Source organism: Salmo salar, chromosome 20 (assembly GCF_965601325.2).
Source record: "Salmo salar chromosome 20, fSalSal1, whole genome shotgun sequence".
Taxonomy (NCBI): domain Eukaryota; kingdom Metazoa; phylum Chordata; class Actinopteri; order Salmoniformes; family Salmonidae; genus Salmo; species Salmo salar.
In genome coordinates this window covers 83,267,090-83,284,983 of record NC_138310.1, presented here as the reverse complement: position 1 = coordinate 83,284,983, position 17,894 = coordinate 83,267,090, and the positions used below count along the sequence as shown (strand labels likewise).

The following is a 17,894-nucleotide window of genomic DNA, read 5'->3' as shown; positions in this document are numbered from 1 at the left end:
ATTTACAGATATTGTTACATGTAGGTCTAGATTATTTATAGATATTGTTACATGTAGGTCTAGATTATTTATAGATATTGTTACATGTAGGTCTAGATTATTTATAGATATTGTTACATGTAGGTCTAGATTATTTATAGATATTGTTACATGTAGGTCTAGATTATTTATAGATATTGTTACATGTAGGTCTAGATTATTTATAGATATTGTTACATCTAGGTCTAGATTATTTACAGATATTGTTACATGTAGGTCTAGATTATTCATGGCCTGATCATATAGAAATATCAATACATTATTTCAACAACTACAAAGCAATTGTATGAACAATTATTTATTTAGCTGGTAACTCTAAACTGGTTAGGACACATCATAAGGTCTCATATACATCTGTCAACTAGGTGTGACTCCTACACCTCATGAGGTATCTAAAACATCTGTCAACTGGGTGGGACTCTTACACCTCATGAGGTATCCTAAACATCTGTCAACTAGGTGTGACTCCTACACCTCATGAGGTATCCTAAACATCTGTCAAATGGGTGGGACTCTTACACCTCATGAGGTATCATAAACATCTGTCAACTGGGTGTGACTCCTACACCTCATGAGGTATCCTAAACATCTGTCAACTGGGTGTGACTCCTACATCTCATGAGTTCTCCTAAACATCTGTCAACTAGGTGGGACTCTTTTGACTAAAGAGGTTTCATGCGTAGCCTTTATTTTTACCCAAAAGAGTAGGAGTAAAATGTCTCTATTCTCAGCACTTACAACCAATTTTCTACTCTGAGACAGTTTGTGGATAAAGCCATTGATCTCCAAAAATGGATGGACCGGTAGGAAGCTAAGGTTCAGTAGTAAACGTTCACCTCTGTCTGTCCGTAACCCCTCTGCCTACCTGTCAGCCCTTCTGTCCATCTATCTGTCTCCATTCTCTTCAATTTCCTCATATCAAATCAAATTGTATTAGTCACATGCGCCGAATACAACAGGTATAGAGAGACCTTACAGTGAAATGCTTACTTACAAGCCCCTAACCGACAGTGCAGATAAGAATAAGAGATAAAAGTAACAAGTAATTAAAGAGGAGCAGTAAAAAATAACAATATATACAGGTGGGTGCTGATGCACACTCAGTGTGTGGGGGCACCGGTTAATTGAGGTAGTATGTACATATAGGTAGAGTTAATTAAAGTGACTATGCATAGACGACGACAGAGAGTGGCAGTGGTGTGGAGGGGGGTGGGGGCAATGTAAATAGTCTGGGTAGCCATTTGACTAGATGTTCAGGAGTCTTATGGCTTGGGGGTAGAAGCTGTTTAGATTCCTCTTGGACCTAGACTTGGTGCTCCGGTACCGCTTGCCGTGCGGTAGCAGAAAAAACAGTCAATGACTAGGGTGGCTGCAGTCTTTAACAATTTTCAAGGCCTTCCTCTTACACCGCCTGGCATAGAGGTCCTGGATGGCAGGAAGCTTGGCCCCAGTGAGGTACAGGGCCGTTCGCACTACCCTTTGTAGTGCCTTGCGGTCGGAGGCAGAGCAGTTACCATACCAGGCAGTGATGCAACCAGTCAGGATGTTCTCGATGGTGCAGCTGTAGAACCTTTTGAAGATCTGAGGACCCATACCAAATCTTTTTAGTTTCCTGAAGGGGGAATAGGTTTTGTCGTGCAGCTTCACAACTGACATGGTGTCCTTGGACCATGTTAGTTTGTTGGTGATTTGGACACCAAGGAACTTGAAGCTCTCCACCTGCTCCACTGCAACCCCGTCGATGAGAATGGGGGCGTGCTCGCTCCTCCTTTTCCAGTAGTCCACAATCATCTCCTTTGTCTTGATCACGTTGAGGGGGAGGTTGTTATCCTGGCACCACACAGCCAGGTCTCTGACCTCCTCACTATACTCTGTCTCGTTGTTGTCGGTGATCAGGCCTACCACTGTTATGTCATCGGCAAATGTAATGATGGTGTTGGAGTCGTGCCTGGCCACATAGTCATGAGGGAACAGGGAGTACAGGAGGGGACTGAGCATGCACCCCTGAGGGGCCCCTGTGTTGAGGATCAGTGCGGCTGACGTGTTGTTACCTTCCCTTATCACCTGGGGGCGGCCCGTCAGGAAGTCCAGGATCCAGTTTCAGAGGGAGGTGTTTAGTCCCAGGGTCCTTAGCTCATTATTGAACTTTGAGGGCACTATGGTGTTGAACGCTGAGCTGTAGTCAGTGAATAACATTCTCACGTTGGTGTTCCTTTTGTCCAGGTGGGAAAGGGCAATGTGGAGAGCAATAGAGACTGCATCATCTGTGGATCTGTTGGGGCAGTATGCAAATCGGAGTGGGTCTAGGGTTTCTGGGATGATGGTGTTGATGTGAGCCATGACCAGCCTTTCAAAGCACTTCATGGCTACAGACGCGAGTGCTACGGGTCTGTAGTCATTTAGGCAGGTTACCTTGGTGTTCTTATGCACAGGCACTATGGTGGTCTGCTTAAAACATGTTGGTATTACAGACTCGGAGAGGGAGAGTTTGAAAATACTTGCAAGTTGGTCAGCGCATGCTTGCAGTACACTTCCTGGTAATCCGTCTGGCCCTGCGGCCTCATGAATGTTGACCAGTCTAAAGGTGGCTCAGTTGGTAGAGCATAGTGTTTGCAATGCCAGCATGGTGTGTGCAATGCCAGCTTTGTGGGTTTGATTCCCACGGGGGGCCAGTACAAAAAATGTATGAAATGTATGCATTCATTACTGTAAGTCGCTCTGGATAAGAGTGTCTGCTAAATGACAAAAAATGTAAAGGTGTAAATCACATCGGCTGTGGAGAGCTTGATCACACAGTCTTCCGGTACAGCTGGTGCTCTCATGCATGTTTCAGTGTTATTTGCCTCGAAGCGAGCATATAAGTAGTTTATGCTTGTCCGGTGGGCTCATGTCACTGGGCAGCTCTCAACTGTGCTTCCTTTTGTAGTCTGTAATGGTTTGCAGGCCATGCCACATCCGACAAGCGTCAGAGCCAGTGTAGTACGACTGGACCTTAGTCCTGTATTCAAGCATCTGTGTAGTGTAGTTTGACTCTTCCCGTCTTGTGTTTAATTGTTCAGGTTTGAGAAGTGCCAATAAAGGCCAATTGAAATGTGTCTCTCCTGTCTCTTTCTCGCTGCAATTCCGAGCTCTTCAATTCCCCCCATTTGTATTGATCGGTGTCAGACTTTTCACTGACTCAGCTCTGCGTGATAGAAGAGGAAATGGAAAATGTTGTGGCGTATTGTGTGTGTGTGTGTGTGTTCATGTGTGTGCGCGTGTGTTCATGTGTGTGCGCATGTGTGTGGGTGTCTGTGTGTCTGTGTCTGACCCTCTCTGCTAGTGAGTCTGTTGATGTCAGGGGAGGCTAGTTGCTACCATGCTTGGTGAAAGAAGCACTGAAGGGGAAAGGAGAGAGAGACCTATATTACTGTTGTTCTTCTCTCTTTCTGTCCCTCTCTCGCTTCATTAGCCTTCATGTTCTCTGCTTTCTCCTTCTCAATATCTGCCTTCATCTCAGGGACACTGATGATACCAGAAAACACACACACTCACAAGCAGACCCACATTCAGACTCACACCCACACAAACATGCAGTCAAACACACACACACACACACACACACACACACACACACACACACACACACACACACACACACACACACACACACACACAGTATTTGGAGCTCTGAGACTGCACTAGGAGATCCCATTCAGAAATCATTAAACTTTACCACTGAGCACACAGGGGACAGGAGAGAAAATGGGGCTAATCCAAAAATACTACTGACTCAGAAGGAACAGGCTATAACTCTGTGTCCTCCCAGGCTGTTTCATAACTAGGTCCAGACACAATGGAACAATGGCGCCGGAGGAGATGGCTACCGTTTTACGGCCTCCTAACCAATTGTGCTATTCTCTGTGTTTTTTCGTGTTATTTGGAACTTATTTGGTACATAATGTTTCTGCCACCATCTCTGAAGGCATCTAGGGCCTATGTTATGGGGTAGCAGGTAGGGTAGTGGTTAGAGCATTGGGCCAGTAACCAAAAGATTGCTGGATCGATTCCCCGAGCTGACAAAGTAAAAATCTGTTGTTCTGCCCCTAAACAAAGCAGTTAACCTGCTGTTCCCTGGTAGGCTGTCATTGTAAATAAGAATTTGTTCATAACTGACTTGCTGAGTTAAATAAAGGTTAACCTGTCTGGGCTAGGGGGCAGTATTTTCATGGCTGGATAAAAAAACGTACCCGATTTAAACTGGTTACTGCTCTTCCCCAGAAATGAGAATATGCATATTATTAGTCGATTTGGATAGAAAACACTCTAGAGTTTCTAAAACTGTTTGAATGGCGTCTGTGAGTATAACAGAACTCATATGGCAGGCAAAAACCTGAGAAGATTCCAAGCAGGAAGTGCCATCTGACAATTTGTTGTCCTTCTGTTGAATCTCTATCGAAATTACAGTATCTGTGCTGTTACGTGACACTTTCTAAGGCTTCCATTGGCTCTCTAAAGCCTTCAGAAACCGGATTGACGCGTCTCCTGTCTCTGGGCAGATAACAGCAGCAGAGTTTGTCAGTGGACTGCCTGGTGACAGAGAGACTGGAGATGCACGTTCATGAGACCTCGCCATTTTTTTCTTTTCCCTCTTTGAATGAATACAACGTTGTCCGGTTGGAATATTATCGCTATTTTACGAGAAAAATAGCATAAAAATGTATTTTAAACAGCGTTTGACATGCTTCTAAGTACGGTAATGGAACATTATGACATTTTTGTCACGAAGTGCACTCGAGCGTTACCCTTTGGATAGTGACCTGAACGCACGACCAAAACGGAGGTATTTGGATATAACTATGGATTATTTGGAACCAAAACAACATTTGTTGTTGAAGTAGAAGTCCTGGGAGTGCATTCTGACGAAGAACAGCAAAGGTAATTACATTTTTCTTATAGTAATTCTGAGTTTAGTGAGCGTCGAAGTTGGCAGGTGTCTGACCAAGCCATAAGACTCCTGAACAGCTAATCAAATTGCTACCCAGACTACCCCCCCCCCCACACCTCCTCATTTACGCAGCTGCTAGTCTCTGTTTGCTAAATATGCATCGACACTTTACCTCTACCTATATGTACACATTACCTCAATTACCTCGACTAACCTGTGCCACCGCACATTGACTCTGTACCGGTACCCCTTGTATATAGCCTCGCTACTGTTATTTTACTGCTGCTCTTAAATAAATAAAACATTTACTTATCTCTTTTTTACTTAAGTCTTATTTTTCTTAAAACTGCATTGTTGGTTAAGAGCTTGTAAGTAAGCATTTCACTGTTGTATTCAGAGCATTTGACAAATAAAATTACATTTGATTTGATGTACAGGGACTCTGTGTGCTCCCAGGCTGCTTCATAACTAGGACCAGAAACAATATACAGGGACTCTGTGTGCTCCCAGGCTGCTTCATAACTAGGACCAAACACATTATACAGGGACTGTGTGCTCCCAGGCTGCTTCATAACTAGGACCAAACACATTATACAGGGACTGTGTGCTCCCAGGCTGCTTCATAACTAGGACCAAACACATTATACAGGGACTCTGTGTGCTCCCAGGCTGCTTCATAACTAGGACCAAGCACATTATACAGGGACTGTGTGCTCCCAGGCTGCTTCATAACTAGGACCAGACACATTATACAGGGACTGTGTGCTCCCAGGCTGCTTCATAACTAGGACCAGAAACATGATACAGGGACTGTGTGCCCCCAGGCTGCTTCATAACTAGGACCAAACACATTATACAGGGAGCTGTTCTTACTTGCCCTTTTACATTGTTCTCAGACAATCTATTTAATTGCACTAGCTAGCTCTGGCTTAATGTTTTGTATCAGCACTTGTTTTGACTTGACTAGTTGAGGTACTTTTTATATTGAAATGGCATTACAATGTCCTGCCAGCACAGATCTAATCTGTTCCCCAACCATAACAACCTGTCCATTCATATAAAGAGTATTCGTGAAGATTCAGATAGCAGAGAAACAGAATGACATGTTTGTACAGATGATGTGCCGTTTTGTGTGAAGTCCATAATTAGAAAATCTGATAGGCATAAAGGACTGTCAGAATCATTCTAACCCCCCACCCTCCCCCCTTCCATATCACCTGATAGCTGATCCACCACAACACTCGTACAGATGTAGGATCTTCATTTAATCAATCTGTTGTTGAAGGAAATGCAGATTAGCTTTGTGATCAACATAAATTCACTGAAAACCCTCACTAACACACAGATATATTAACAGTATTGCACTTTTCATGTAGCCACATTTTAGCCAGTTAATAGCCTTACTACTGATCAAACAACATTATGGACTTAACATTAAAATCCTGTTGCTGATGGATTATATAGCTTTGGCAATACTGGTCAGATAAGATCCCACATCTGTATGTAACATGAGGGGAGTCATCATGTTTGAAGTGGGTAATAATGTGTTAGCCTTCAGGTCCTTGACAAGGTGTCATCGGATTGAGGAAAGAGTGTGTGTGTGTGTGTGTGTGTGTTGGGGGGGGGGGGGGGGTGGGGGGTTAATACGGCTATGGTAATTTCACAATCCTGTATACATTTATGCCACTCAGATTCTTGTTTTTGCATCTATGGTTGTCTGAGTTAGCAATATGCTGAAGTTGAGGGGTCATTTTCTATTTCTATTGACATCATTCTATCTACACCTGCCCACTTCTGTTTGCCTTCCATTCCATCTAGCAATTCTATTCTCATAGATTCCATCTCTCTCTGCTCATAGTTTCCATCTCTCCCTGCTCATAGTTTCCATCTCTCCCTGCTCATAGTTTCCATCTCTCCCTGCTCATAGATTCCATCTCTCCCTGCTCATAGTTTCCATCTCTCCCTGCTCATAGATTCCATCTCTCCCTGCTCATAGTTTCCATCTCTCCCTGCTCATAGTTTCAATTTCTCCCTGCTCATGGTTTCCATTTCTCTCTGCTCATAGTTTCCATCTCTCCCTGCTCATAGTTTCCATCTCTCCCTGCTCATAGTTTCCATCTCTCCCTGCTCATGGTTTCCATCTCTCCCTGCTCATGGTTTCCATTTCTCCCTGCTCATAGTTTACATCTCTCCCTGCTCATAGCTGCCATATCTCCCTGCTCATAGTTTCCATCTCTCCCTGCTCATAGTTTCCATCTCTCCCTGCCAATAGATTCATCTCTCCCTGCCAATAGATTCATCTCTCCCTGCCAATAGATTCATCTCTCCCTGCTCATAGTTTTCATCTCTTTTGATTCACACTCTCAGCTTCCCTTTTATCCGAGAGAAGAGGAGAGGAGAGACATCAGAACAGTTTTCCCATGCAGCTCTGTGATTGGTTCCCAGATTAATTGCTATCAGTCGTCAACGAGGCCACATCAGAAATACATTTAATTTACCAAAACTGACAACTGGAGAGGGCACTGGATAAAGAATGAAAAATGAGAAGGAGGAAGAGAGGGAGTGAGGGGGAGATATACAATGAGAGAGAGATGGGTGAGAGGAGGCGATAAAGACAGAAATGGAGAGGGAAAAAAGGAGGGAAAGATAAACATAAAGAGAGACATGGAGAGAATGGTGGGGTTGAGAGTGAGAAATATTTGTTAATACCAACACCATCCACAGTGTGCTGGTTAAGGGGATGCCTCCAGCCTTTTATGCTAATGGTATCTGAACTGTGCAAAATGATAGCGTTTAGATAATGTAATATTCCTGATGATGCTCATGGACCGTGGATACATCACACACTGATAAAGGACTGGGGGGGGGGGTTGTTAAGATGGAATGGCGAAGGGGATGAAATTTGGTTGGTGCTATGACAAATATAGCTAGGTGTAGAGGTTGCATTAGGATCTGTGTGTAGTGCAACTGTCCCATAAAAAAAAACGGTAAATGTTCTCATTTTTTATGGTGTTTGTGTTTAAGTGTGTGGTTGACAAATTACCATTCCGTTACCCTTCCACATTTAAACAAAACACACACATCCACTCATATATTCACGCCCAGATTGACATACTGCCTGGCTCTATCTTCTCTGTAAAGTACTGTGCTCTGCTTTAAACCATTCAGTGTGGAGTAACTAAAGTACTGAGCTTCACCTAGTGGCCTATATAAGACCCAAACCATACCATACCCTGCCGCCTGTTTGAGAGGAAGCAAAATCATTTGACCAATAAAAGAAGAGAGGAAGAAGAGATATGAGGAAAGGGAGGTAAACCATTTTCCTCCCCTCAAATCAAACGTAGGGCAGTTTTTCTATCTGGCTGTTAGACGTAAGATTTGAGCAATTATCCAGGAGTTGACAGGGTAAAGTACCTGTGGACACACACACACACACACACACACACACACACACACACACACACACACACACACACACACACACACACACACACACACACACACACACACACACACACACACAGACACACAAACATCACATCACACACACACCACAGACACACAAACATCACACACACACACACCACAGACACACAAACATCACACACACACACACCACAGACACACAAACATCACACACACACACATACCACAGACACACAAACATCACAGACACACGAACACCACACACACAAACACACGAACCACCACACACACAAACACACACACCACAGACACACACACCACACACACACACACACACACACACACACACACACACACACACACACACACACACACACACACACACTACAGACACACACACACCACAGACACACAGACATCACACATACACACATCACACCACAGACATAAACATCACACAAAAAGGTAAAATATGAACACGGCCTGGGTGATGGCAGGCTAAAGTACCTGAGGAAGTCTTGGCATGGTCTTTAGTTTGGGATGGATGGAGGTTGGTAGAAGTCTTGGACTTTAGTTAAGAAGGTTGGCAGGAAGTCATGGCCTTTAGTTTGGGAGATTGGCAGGAAGTCCTGTGATCAACCACGGTTTGACCATGAGAGAGGCTGGACTGAGAGTCCAGCCCAACTTGAGTCGATTTACAGTGGCATCCATAATTCGAACCTTCAGAAATTAGAACAGGTATGCTACTATCTAATGACTATTTTAACATTACAGTAATGTACTGTAAAATACATATGACTGCATAGTATTGCATAAACATTTGTAACTCTAAGCCATCCATTTACTGCACTGCATTGAATGAATGAGGTTGTTTATCATGCTGTTCTACATTTTTTTGTACATTGTTTACAGTTCCTATGCTGAACACATACTGTGTTTGAATTCTGTACAGAGTGGAAAGGCAAAGACATCATGGAGGACGAGGACGCTTGTTTACAGATGTACAAGAGACTGCAATTATAAATATGGTTTTGGCCAACAATGCAATTAGGATTCGAGAGATAAGAGAGCATATCTTGAATAATGACACCATATTTAACAACATCAATGCTGTAAGCCTGTCGACCATACAACGCATCCTCCAACAGCACCGAGTGACGATGAAACAACTTTACAAGGTGCCATTTGAGAGAAACTCTGACAGAGTCAAGAATATGTGACATGACTTTGTAGAGGTATGTATGCAACACTACTTCCAGTACTACAGACATACCATATTTACTCATCTGTATATCATTTTGTCTGTTACAGAGAGTATTGGAGCTGGATGCCCATGTCATTTGCCATGAATTTACTTATGTGGATGAGGTTGGCTTCAACCTCACCAAAACCAGGCGCCGCAGAAGAAATGTAATAGGACAGAGGGCAATTACCAATGTCCCTGGACAGCGTGGGGGTAATATAACTATGTGTGCTGCCATCACTCAAAACGGGGTCCTCCATCACAATGTCACACTGGGTCCGTACAACACCGGCCATATGCTCACTTTTCTGGATGCACATTACACAATGCTTGTCCCTGATCCAGATCAGGAGCCTGCTAGATTTGTGGTTTTATGGGACAATGTTAGTTTTCACCGGACTGTTCTGGTCCAAAACTGGTTTGCCACCCATCCACAATTTGTAGTTTTGTACCTACCCCCATATTCACATTTTCTAAATCCCATAGAGGAATTCTTCTCAGCCTGGTGCTGGAAAGTGTATGATCGCCAACCCTATGCCCGCATGCCGCTTCTCCAGGCAATGGAGGACGCATGTGGGGACATAGAGGTTGCCTCTGTCCAAGGTTGGATACGCCATGCTAGGAGATACTTCCCTCGATGTTTGGCAAGAGAAAATGTATCTTGTGATGTGGACGAAGTATTGTGGCCAGACCCAGCCCGGAGAAGAGATGAAGCGTAGCTTAGCACTAGTGACTGCCCCCCCCCCCCCCCCGGGACCCCACACACACAATTGTACTTTACAACTTTACAACTTTACAACTTTACTGTATTCTAAAGAATATACTTTTGGTTTACATATGTTTATGGTTTTGTTGTATGCTACTGTATACAACAGTAATGTTTGGCCTAATAAATATTTTCTGTTTCTACATTGCATTGGTGTTTACAGTGTACTTGTTACCCCTCTCAGCAGATTACTTTCACTGTAGAACATTGTATTGACATGTAGATATAAGCCTATGAAAGACCAAAGAGCTTTAGATTTAGAACAACAGTGTTTACATTGTATATCCAAAAATTTACTATTATGAAAGCAGTGTTTGCCATTTGATGCAAATGCTTCATTTTGACATGTGTTTATGGCATTTTGAATGCAGTGTTACATTTTGAAGGAGATGTGAGGCATTTTGCATTTTGTGTGTGCAGTTTTGGGAATTGTGTGTAGAGTTTTGAAAAAAAGGAGACAGTTTTGAAAACGTGTGTAAGCAGTTGGGAAAAACTGTAACAGGTGTTCGTGTTAAAAGTTAATTTGTGGAATTTCTTTCCTTCTTAATGCGTTTGAGCCAATCAGCTGTGTTGTGACAAGGTAGGGTTGTTATACAGAAGATAGCCCTATTTGGTAAAAGAGCTAGTCCATATTATGGCAAGAACAGCTCAAATAAGCAAAGAGAAATGACAGTCCATCATTACTTTGAGACATGAAGGTCAGTCAATATGGAACATTTCAAGAACTTTGACAGTTTCTTCAAGTGCAGTCGCAAAAACCATCAACCGCTATGGGGAAACTGGCTTTCATGAGGACCGCCACAGAAAAGTAAGACCCAGAGTTACCTCTGCTGCATATGATAAGTTCATTAGAGTTACGAGCCTCAGAAATTGCAGCCCAAATAAATGCTTCACGGAGTTCAGGTAACAGACACATCTCAATATCAACTGTTCAGAGGAGGCTGTGTGAAATAGGCCTTCATGGTCGAATTGCTGCAAAGAAGCCACTACAAACAATAAGAAGAAGAAAATTGCTTGGGCCAAGAAGCACAAGCAATTAACATTAGACTAGTGGAAATCAGTCCTTTGTTCTGATGAGTCCACATTTTAGATTTTTGGTTCCAACTGCAGTGTCATCCTGAGATGCTGACTAGGTGAATGTATGAAATCCGCATCTGTAGTTCCCACCGTGAAGCATGGAGGAGGAGGTGTGATGGTTTGGGGGTGTTTTGCTTTTGACACTGTCAATTATGTATTTAGAATAAAAGTCATACTTAACCAGCATGGCTACTACAGCATTCTGCAGTGATACCCCATCCCATCTGGTTTGCGCTTCGTGGGACTATCATTTTTTTTCAACAGGACAATGACCCAACACACCTCCAGGCTGTGTAAAGGTTATTTGACAAAAAAGGAGTGATGGAGTGCTGCATTAAATGACCTGGCCTCAACAATAAGCCGACTTCAACCCAATTGAGATGGTTTAGGATGAGTTGGACCGCAGATTGAAGGAAAAGCAGCAAACAACTGCTCAGCATATGTGGGAACTCCTTCATGCCTATTGGAAAAGCCGTCCAGGCAAAGCTGGTTGAGAGAATGCCAAGAGTGTGCAAAGCTTTCATCAAGGCAAAGGGTGGCTTTTTTATGGTGGTTTTGGAGCAGCGGCTTCTTCCTTGCTGAGCGGCCTTTCATAGGACTAATTTTACTGTGGAAATAGATACTTTTGTACCTGTTTCCTCCAGCATCTTCACAAGGTCCTTTGCTGTTGTTCTGGGATTGATTTGCACTTTTCGCACCAAAGTATGTTCATCTCTAGGAGACAGAACGCGTCTCCTCCCTGATCAGTATGGCGGCTGCGTGGTCCCATGGTGTTTATACTTTCTATTGCTTGTACAGATGAACTTGATACCTTCAGGCGTTTGGAAATTGCTCCCAAGGATGAACCAGACTTGTGTAGGTCTACAATTTGTTTTCGGAGGTCATGGCTAATTTCTTTTGATTTTTCCATGATGTCAATCATGGAGGCACTGAGTTTGAAGGTAGGCCTTAAAACACATCCACAGGTACACCTCCAATTGACTCAAATGATGTCCAATAGCCTATCAGAAGCTTCTAAAGCCATGACATCATTTTCTTGAATTTTACAAGCTGTTTAAAGGCACAGTCAACTTAGTGTATGTAAACTTGTGAACAACTGGAATTGTGAAACAGTGAATTATAAGTGAAAGAATCTGTCTACAGACAGATTCTTTCACAATTGTTGGAAAAATTACTTGTGTCATGCACAAAGTAGATGTACTAACCGACTTGCCAAAACTCTAGTCTGTTAACAAGACATTTGTGGAGTGGTTGAAAAACAAGTTTTAATGACTCCAAGCTAAGTATTTGTGAACTTCCGACTTCAACTGTATATTTTTTTGTTTACCACTTTTTGGGTTACTGCATGATTCCGTATGTGTTATTTCATAGTTTTGATGTCTTCGCTATTTCTTCAATGTAGAAAATAGTATATAAATTAAGAAAAACCCTTGAATGAGTAATTGTGTCCAACGTTTTGACTGGTACTATATGAAAATTAGATATTTCTATATTTAATTTTCAATAACTGCAAAAATTCTAAAAACATGTTTTCACTTTGTGGAAACACGCACACACACTGAACGATAATGTCTGTGTACTGAACGATAATGTCTGTGATCTGAACGATAATGTCGGTGAACTGAACGATAATGTCTGTGATCTGAACGATAATGTCTGTGAACTGAATGATAATGTCTGTGATCTGAACGATAATGTCTGTGAACTGAACTATAACCTGTTATGGCTAGGGGGCAGTATTTTCACGGCTGGATAAAAAACATACCCGATTTAATCTGGTTACCACTCCTACCCAGTAACTAGAATATGCATATACTTATTACATATGGATAGAAAACACTCCAAAGTTTCTAAAACTGTTTGAATGGTGTCTGTGAGTATAACAGAACTCATTTGGCAGGCAAAAACCTGACAAGGTTTCAGGCAGGAAGTGGCCTGTCTGACAAGGTGTCGTTCTTCTTGTCTCTGTTTATTGAAGAGTGAGGATCTTAGCTGTCCCGTGACACTTCCTACGGCTGCCATAGGGTCTCAGAAGGCGGTGTGAAGCTGAATCGTGGCTTTGCAGGCTCTGGCTGAAACAAAGTAGCGCGTTTGGGTAGTGGCTGGTTACAGTACTGTGAGACTCAGGCTCGTGCCCGCATCGACCGAAAGCTTTGTTTACTTTCCTCAGTTTAGCTAAAAGGAGATTCCTGGTCGGAATATTATCGCTTTTTTACGAGAAAAATGGCATAAAAATGGATTTTAAACAGCGGTTGACATGCTTCGAAGTACGGTAATGGAATATTTAGATTTTTTTTGTCACGAATTGCGCCATGCGCACGACCCTGATTTACCATTTCAGATAGTGTCTGGGACGCACGAACAAAACGCCGCTATTCGGATATAACGATGGATTATTTTGGACCAAACCAACATTTGTTATTGAAGTAGCAGTCCTGGGAGTGCATTCTGACGAAGACAACAAAAGGTAATCAAACTTTTATAATAGTAAATCTGATTATGGTGAGTGCTAAACTTGCCGGGTGTCTAAATAGCTAGCCCGTGATGCCTGGGCTATGTACTTAGAATATTGCAAAATGTGCTTTCACCAAAAAGCTATTTTAAAATCGGACATATCGAGTGCATAGAGGAGGTCTGTATCTATAATTCTTAAAATAATTGTTATGCTTTTTGTGAACGTTTATCGTGAGTAATTTAGTAAAATGTTAGCGAATTCCCCGGAAGTTTGCGGGGGGTATGCTAGTTCTGAACGTCACATGCTAATGTAAAAAGCTGGTTTTTGATATAAATATGAACTTGATTGAACAAAACATGCATGTATTGTATAACATAATGTCCTAGGGTTGTCATCTGATGAAGATCATCAAAGGTTAGTGTTGCATTTAGCTGTCTTCTAGGTTTTTGTGACATTATATGCTAGCTTGAAAAATGGGTGCCTGATTATTTCTGGCTTGGTACTCTGCTGACATAATCTAATGTTTTGCTTTCGTTGTAAAGCCTTTTTGAAATCGGACAGTGTGGTTAGATAAAGGAGAGTCTTATCTTTAAAATGCTGTGAAATAGTCATATGTTTGAAAAATGGAAGTTTTTGTATTTTAGAGGAGTTTGTATTTCGCGCCACGCCCATCATTGGATAATGGAGCAGGTGTTCCGCTAGCGGAACGTCTAGATGTAAGAGGATAATGTCTGTGAACTCAACGATAATGTCTGTGAACTGAATGATAAATGTATAAATGCACTACCTAACGCAAATTAATAACACACACGTACGCACACTAACACACACACACACACACACACACACACACACACACACACACACACACACACACACACGGAGACACAAACATGCTGAGCAGTCACATATCACACTGGCCTGACTCGGGGGTGAGGACGAACTGCAGAGAGAAGAAAATAAGAGTGAGGAATAGTTACTTTATACTTTACCACATGCGAAGTCCACACATCTCTGACCTCTCTCTCTCTCTCTCTCTCTCTCTCTCTCTCTCTCTCTCTCTCAATATTCAATTGAAATTTCATTGTAAGTGTTTAATTGGCCTGGAAAACATATGTTACATTTTACATTTTTTTGTCATTTAGCAGATGCTCTTATCCAGAGCGACTTATAGTAGTGAATGCATACATTTTATACATCTTTTTTTTCCCGTACTGGTCCCCTGTGGGAATCTAACCCACAACCTTGGCGTTGAAAACACCATGCTCTTCCAACTGAGCCACATGGGACGGGCAATGTTAACATTTCTAAAGCAAGTGAAGTAGATAGGAAACAAAAGTGAAATAAACAATACAAAGTTCCAAAAGGCGGCTAAAAGGCAGCCTCTCTCAATAGCAAGGCTATGCTCACTGAGTCTGCACATAGTCAAAGCTTTCCTTAAATGTGGGTCAGTCACAGTGGTCAGGCATTCTGTCACTTTGTACTCTCTGTTTAGGGCCAAATATCATTCTGGTTTGCTCTGTTTTTAAGTTAATTATTTCCCATGTGTCAAGTAATTATCTTTTTGTTTTCTCATGATTTAGTTGAGTCTAATTGTGTTGCTTTCCTGTGGCTCTATGGGGTATGTTTGTGTTTGTGAACTGAGCCCCAGGACCAGCTTGCTTTGGGGACTCTTCTCCAGGTTCATCTCTCTGTAGGTTATGGCTTTGTTATGGAAGGTTTGGGAATTGCTTCCTTTTAGGTGGTTGTAGAATTTAACGGCTCTTTTCTGGATTTTGATAATTAGCGGGTATCAGCCTAATTCTGCTCTGCATGTGTTATTTGGTGTTTTACGTTGTACACAAAGTTTTCTTTTCTCAGAAGTCTGCATGCAGAGTCTTAATTTGGTGTTAGTCCCATTTTGTGAATTCTTGGTTGGTGAGCGGACACCAGACCTCATATCCATAAAGGGCAATGGGTTCTATAACTGATTTAAGTATTTTTAGCCAGATCCTAATCTTATGTTCCTTTTGATGGCATAGAAGGCCCTTCTTGCCTTGTCTCTCAGCTCGTTCACAGCTCTGTGGAAGTTACCTGTGGTGCTGATGTTTAGGCAGAGGTATGTATAGTTTTTTGTGTGCTCCAGGGTAACGGTGTCTAGATGGAATTTGTAATTCTGGTCCTGGCAACTGGACCTTTTTTGGAACACCATTATTTTTGTCTTACTGAGATTTACTGTTTGGGCCCAGGTCTGACAGAACCTGTGCAGAAGATCTAGGTGCTGCTGTAGGCCCTCCTTGGTTGGTGACAGAATCACCAGATCATCAGCAAACGGTAGACATTTGACTTCAGATTTTAGTAGGGGGAGGCTGGGTGCTGCAGACTGTTCTAGTGCCCTCGTCAGTTCATTGATATATATGTTGAAGAGGGAAGTGCTTAAGCTGCATCCCTGTCTCACCACACGGCCCTGTGGAAAGAAATGTGTATGTTTTTTGCCAATTTTAACCGCACACATGTTGTTTGTGTACATGGATTTTTTAATATTGTATGTTTTTCCCCCAACACCGCTTTCCATGAATTTGTGGAGCAGACCCTCATGCCAAATTGAGTCAAAAGATTTGTTGAAATCAACAAAGCATGAGAAGACTTTGTCTTTGTTTTGGTATGTTTGTTTGTTTTTGTCTCGCTCTCTCTATCTCTCACTCTGTCAGACTTGCTGTTCTGCTGTGTAACCTTAATTAAATTGTGTGTTTTACAGGAGATCATTTAATACAGTTCATATATACACACAAACACAAAAACATACTAACACACACACACACACATATCTCATATAATGTAGGTGATTAGAGTCAGTTATGAAGTGGTGTATTCGTCCTGTACTGAGTAGCAGGGACTAATGGTTTTTGTTATGATCATGTTTCTGTGTAGTTGGCAGTAAACATGTGACATGTGCTTAGTCATGTGTTCCAGCTGTATGTGTTTGATTAAAACACAGTAAGACAACATTAACCTGTTTACTGATTACCGCTGTTTATGAAGGATGCAGGACTCTACCATGTTTATTAAAAACAACCTGCTAACACACAAGTACCTAACCCAGGGTGTGACTGTTAGAGGGAAGGTGACTTTACTGCGAGAAGCTACGCAAGCTAACTGCTAACCTGGTCAATAGGCTATGCTATATTTACTTTACTATGCAGTTTGCTATGCTATATTTACTTTAATATGCAGTTTGCGATGCTAAATTTACTTTAATATGCAGTTTGCTATGCTATATTTACTTTAATATGCAGTTTGCTATGCTAAATTTACTTTACTATGCAGTTTGCTATGCTATATTTACTTTATTATGCAGTTTGCTATGCTATATTTACTTTACTATGCAGTTTGCTATGCTATATTTACTTTAATATGCAGTTTGCTATGCTATATTTACTTTAATATGCAGTTTGCTATGCTATATTTACTTTACTATGCAGTTTGCTATGCTATATTTACTTTACTATGCAGTTAGCTATGCTATATTTACTTTACAATGCAGTTTGCTACGCTATATTTACTTTACTATGCAGTTTGCTATGCTATATTTACTATGCACTTTACCAAGCTATTCAAGGACAGGCTGCTGCTTCAAGGTACTATGTTGTGACATGGGACAATTAAATAGATAACACCACACACGCACGCACACACGCACACACACATTATTGTTCACCTAATTATATGCGACGTGCATAGCTCTATTTATAATTTTTTACATTTAAGTGAAGTCATAAATGGTATGCCTGCAACAGAACCACACACACATTTCATATTCATAGTCATAATATAATCAAAAATACATGCATCATATATTCATCATTATGCAATAGTAAACTACAGTCCAACAGATTTATCATCAAATGGAGAAAAAACATTAACATAACTCACAGTCTAATATTTTATTAAACTAACATGATGACCAACACTGTTTATCCCA

At 41.8% G+C, this 17,894-nt stretch overlaps 1 non-coding gene across 1 annotated transcript; it reads right to left on the bottom strand.

Annotated features, from left to right (window-relative positions):
* Window positions 1–15,149: 15,149 nt before the first annotated feature.
* trnae-uuc (transfer RNA glutamic acid (anticodon UUC)) lies at window positions 15,150–15,223 on the bottom strand. The gene has a single exon. It is a non-coding gene; the product is annotated as a tRNA-Glu (tRNA).
* Between the last annotated feature and the right edge of the window lie 2,671 nt (window positions 15,224–17,894).